We start from the raw sequence: 6,000 nt of genomic DNA on the forward strand, positions 1-6,000 counted from the left end.
CATGATGCCATTTTTATTACTTATATTTTTCATTTACATACCACGGTAAATCAATAATCAACCTATCATATTTTTATACTTCTTTTTCACTTTGAATATGTTAGATACAAAAGAAAATCGTCCAAATTTTACCAGATGATTATTCACATCTATATATAACCGGGAATTTTTAAAAATTTTGTGTCCTCGAAAAGAAACGTGCCCCAGCCGGACGCCTACATTGCCCCTCCTTAGAGCCCTCACTAGAAATTGGTATAAAAAATGATTGTTTCTATACTTTGTTTCTTGGGAGTGTTTGCCTACTAGAAAAGGCTTCTATCTTCGAGATTGGTTCATCTTGAATTGAACGTATAACAATGGTGCTTTCATTATTTCCTTCCTGCAAGGGAATACCGTCACACGATGAGACATTAGCTATGTCAAAACAACTCTTGAATTATGTCACCGCCAACGTCGACTAAATCGCCGCAACTTCAATTGTCAAATGGCCTCCCTTTCCACCGAGCAAAAAGAGGCATTCAAAGCCGACCTTGATCAAATTGTCGCCCAAATCACAGCACACCACTGTTCCATGTCCGACTACCAACCCGCCACGAAACCGCCACATCCTCCACAAAAAACAAATCCCGCATCACCGTTGACGACATCCTATACACTGACAACAACATCGGTACCAAACCCGTCGGAACCGTTTGCACAACCACCTGCCCCTACACCATCACCAAAAACATCCCCACCATTACTCGGCTCTGACAACTCTGCCCATCCGATCCACAAACCGGCATCACTACCAGTTCGGTACTGTATCGATATTTTCAGTAATGGTACTGGGTACGGTACCGGTACTACGTTCATCTCTATCGTAGACTATATCAGGTGTCATGGTCTTACTGGTACCATGACAAACGAAACCTATATCGAGCAAACAACATCGGTACTAGTGTAAATATCATCACAACCGGTATGGATATTCGTATTTATGGTCTTCGATCAATGTAAGACACGACTTTATTTTTTGGGTTTTATCAAATAACTTTGAGTTAACGTAACTGTTAAATAAGTTTTTTTTTTTTTTTTTTGTATCGTACAATTTGTGTTCAGAGTAAATATATTTCTTTGTGTCGTAGACTACACCGATTACCGGTACTAAGACGAAGCGGCCTGATACCGTCAAAACAACGTCCATACTAAAATCGGTGTTATTGGAACCGGTTTTGGTACTCAATTTTTGAATGGTGTAAAACACATGTGATATTTATTTGGGTATATCACAACATTATTTTTTCTTGATTTTCTTTTTCAGTTGCCATAACAAACGTCAGTAAAATAACGAATCGAATCAATATCGTTCGAATACCCGTCACATAGTACGCGAACTCCCACTACTTCATAATAATTCCTAGGCCACCAACCCATAACTACATAAAATAAATTATGACAACTGAATTACATTCCCAACCGGCTCCGTGATTCTTGTACTCTGGTTTCCGTGCGACCCGCAGCCCAAGATCTCAATCCATATTTTCATTGAAGCCCGTAACATACTATGTAGCCCATTAATTTACTGAAGCCCAGGTTCTCGTAAATTACAAGTTTTGTCCTTTATCTTTATACCACTTTTCAGACGGTGTCCTTTTTAAAGAATGTTAACAGGCGGTGTCCTTTACTAGGTATTTTGTTGCAAGTTTAGTCCTTTACACCCAACCCAGTTAAAAAACCCTGTTAATTGTTGGGTGTAAAGGACTAAACTTGCAACCAAATACCTAGGTAAAGGACTAAATTTGCAACAAAATATCTAGTAAAGGACACCGCCTGTCAACAATTAACAGGGTTTTTTAACTGGGTTGGGTATAAAGGACTAAACTTGCAACAAAATACCTAGTAAAGGACACCGCCTGTCAACATTCTTTAAAAAGGACACCGCCTGAAAAGTGATATAAAGATAAAGGACAAAACTTGTAATTTTTCCTTAATCATATTCACATCCTTTCTTTTTTAAATTAGTCCACGATCCTTTTGATTTAATTTAATTCCTGAATCCTGATGCATCCTTTTAAAACCAATTGAAATCAATCCTTACAATTAGTACATCCTAATTAGAAAATTATAAATCATTCCAGTCTAATTCAACTAATTATTAACCCATTTGATTTGCATCAATCTATTGAAATTGAATTAAATAATAAAAAAACTAAAGAAGGCTTGTAATGACTAAACGATGATGACAAAAATACACCAAGTTTGATCATTAACATGTTTATTTTTTGTTTCTCATATCGTTATTAACTCATTTTAGTATGTTATCATCTTGGAACCATAAAGCACAATAACAACTCCATGTAATATTTTATAGTAAAAGCAACACATTTTAGCGCGTTGCGGCGAAGACCCTACAGTAGTTCGGTTAGTATCGGTAAGCGAAGGAGACTAACCAAAAAGTAAGTTGTATATGACTAAAACAATATCTACATGTGTTCAACTACAGCGGCTACATTATCAACATCGAAAAGTAAATAAAAAACGTAATAAAAGAATTCAATTCTATTGATGTAACAAAAAAAAAAATCAATTCTAACTATTGTTGTAACAAAAAAAAAATCACATTCTAATAATTATGATTTTAGAAAACATATCAGGATTATATGTTGATGTATTAAATTTCCAAATAATATTATCGATATGTTATTCTATTTTATAAATAATGAAAACTCATACAAAAAGCAAATCAGACTTAAAAAAGAAATAAAAAATTCAAGGTGAGGAGAAACACCAAATGACCAAAGCACAAACATACATGTCATTAAAGATATCTCATGCTTTCGTTTTTTTATATGAAGCAACCTCGTTTTCATTTTTGTTTTTTTATAACATAATATAATGTTTCGTAAAGTTTCGAATATATCATTGTGACATGCTTATTTTTATCTATGTTTGGGTCGAAGTTTTTTTTAAAATCGAACGGTTCAAATATAAACGAATTTAAAGCGTGACACATCCAAAATAATTATAATTAATGAAAATTTTCACGCAAGAACTATTGATGTAACAAAAAAATCTGTTCTAATAATTATGGTATTAGAAAACACATCAGTATTATATATTGATGTATTTAACGTCCAAATAATATTATCCACATGTTATTCGATTTAAATTTATAAATCATGAAAACTCAACAATAAAACCAGAACCCAAACGAAAAAACAAAACAAAATTTAAAAAGAAAGAAAGGTAATTCAATGTGGGGAGGAACTTTTGTGAAGGTTCACCATTAATATTATAAAATTGTAAATAACCATTAAGATTACACGCGCTACGCGGCAGGATTTCGGTCAATATCTATTTTGGTTTAGTACAGCAACCGAAAGAAATATGTTCAAAACGTAAATCAGTTTGAATTTATACCAACTCGTATATAAATATAAACACGCAAAACTTGATTACAAAGTCTTTGGAAGGTTAAAGGATTCTGAGTGTTAATGCTAAAAGTTGAGGGTTAAAAGTGTAATAAAACACAAAAGAAAAATAAAAAATAAAAACATTGTTCACAAACTTTTCTAATTGTATTATAGTTAATAACATGTTGCATCACAGTTTGTCTGTTTGCTATTTTTATATTAATTGTATATTCTTTTGTTAAATTAAATGGTAGTTCATCAATAAGCAGTGCTTGTGTGAGTTTTCTGTCTGCTTAAGACTCTGTTTGGGTAGTTCAGAGAATCTGTTTTGTGGAGATCTAATTGCTTCAAAATCTGAACATATTAAAACGATTTTTTATGACTCTAATTTGTGTTTTTAGATTTGACAGATGAATAGATGTGATAATAATGTGAATGATTTTTTTATCATTATGCATATGATCTGTTGTTTTATCCCTCTTTCTATCCTATCACTATCCTATGGTCAAATAGGTTATTATTTGTATTGTAGCTGAAAAAATCGTTGTTTAATAAAATGTGGTATGTAAAATTTCTAAAAACTACCCGTGTGTTTGCACACGGGTTTTACATCTAGTAAAGCTAAAAAGAAGGAACTTTTGTGTATTGTAGTCTGTGATGCAATTAAATATATAGTATAGTATAATATATTGGTATGCAGTTAAGGGCACAAACTCCTTCATCGGGAATCTCTCTGTAAATTTGTTGGCAAACCATCGGTAAATTCTTTACCATCGTTGTGTTCTATAGCAGATTACCAACAAGTATCACTTTCACCAAGGTAAGTCTAACAGATGTGCTTGTCATTGATCCTCTTTTGCAGTGTATATTTGCAATAATAATTATGGGTATTAACATGTGTAATGAGGCGTATTGAAATGCACTAATTAGCAAGGTTCCCACTCTCTTCTTTAACCGATTTAATGGATACCAAAATAAATGCACTAATTAGCAAGGTTCATAACTGTCACACCCCGATTTCCACGTGTCTCACCGGTGGGCCCGGTGGGGGATTACCGTGACGATGTTGGCAACAATATAGCCAAACCACACAATTATATAAATGCACAGCGGAAGCTTAAAGATAAATATGTACTTCAACCTCTGGTTGTAATATCAAATGTATTACAGAAGTCGAATATATCCACAGCGGATCAAAATAAAATAAAATATTGTTCATTCAGATACGGCATCGAGTTTGCGAGACTATTCGTGATGCTTAGGAAGCTAATACCAGCCAATTTCGTATAGTACCTGCACTTAATCTTTTGGGGAAAATACGTCAGTTTACACTGGTAAATACATTCAACTGACACATTTGAAAATGTTTATTTAAAATTGATTTGAATGCACAAGGCACAAACTCTTTTATAACTTGGGAAAATTATTAAAATCTTGTGAACGTATTACATGTTCTTTTATGCGTTCAGTAGCCCGGGTCATGCCGGGTTAAAGATTTATAGACACACCACATTGCGTAAAACCGTAGTATAAAAACCAACGGCTACGTCTTTTAATTTAATGTCGACAATATATACCGGGTGTACGCCTACACCGGGATGTCGATGGTCGTGGCCATTTCGTAAAATGATGCCAAGGATATCCGGGACAACGGTCATTAAACCCCCCAAAGGCTTTTAAGAAACAAAACTGTTTAAATGAGCCGATCATATTATTTAATTAACCACCTAAGCGATGGAAAAATACAATGCTCAATCAAGCGGTATTAACATATCGTAACCCAAGCCCATATAGGGGAAATAAGTTAAAGTATTTACCTTTGCAAGTATATTTTCTTAATTTGATTAAATCACCGATAGCTTTTACTGGGCTCCTAATCTAGAACGAAGTTTTTAATTAACCTCTTAGAATCCTAACGAGTCTTTATAATGGCCGTAGCCTAGACCGGTTGGTTCCGATATGTGAATACTGTTTAATCGCGCGAAAGGGCGAAAACCGAGAATGGAGTGTGATTCTGACCCAACAAGTTCAGAGACTTGTTTTATATAGGTCTAAGGTTCACACTCTGGATTTTGGGGTCCGAATAATATACTTTGACCCGTATCGGCTAATTTATGAAAACTAGTTTCATAAGCCGAACCGTGCGCGCAATAGGCGAAACGGTTAACCATGAGAGTCTTACGCTTATTTCCTAAGTCAATATGCCTTAAAGAGTAGGATACCTTCCGTGATGCCCGTAACGAGTTTAAGTTAATATTATGCCCCGTAGGGGTTTCCGGTCATTTTAAAGACTTTTAAAGAGCTTTTCGAGTTCTACAGGAAATCTGAGTTTCCCGAACAGTTTATAAAGTCTAAAATACTTTATTTATTATTTAAAATCAGTAGCAACTGGAATCGGGTCAAAAGACCTTGTAGAACTCAAGTTTTGGCCGAAAAGGGCATATTCGGTATTTACCGAACCGTAGCCATAACCGCAGGTTATGAGCAAGGTAAAAATTATTAAAAATCTTTAAAATTCTCAAAATATTATTTTAATACAGTGGGTAAAAGTTTTGGTGACGAAATCTTGGTTTAGATAGGCGTTATGCTAATTGCGTCGTTAATT

The sequence above is a fragment of the Helianthus annuus genome, chromosome 16 (genome assembly GCF_002127325.2).
Source record: "Helianthus annuus cultivar XRQ/B chromosome 16, HanXRQr2.0-SUNRISE, whole genome shotgun sequence".
In the NCBI taxonomy this organism is placed as follows: Eukaryota; Viridiplantae; Streptophyta; class Magnoliopsida; order Asterales; family Asteraceae; genus Helianthus; species Helianthus annuus.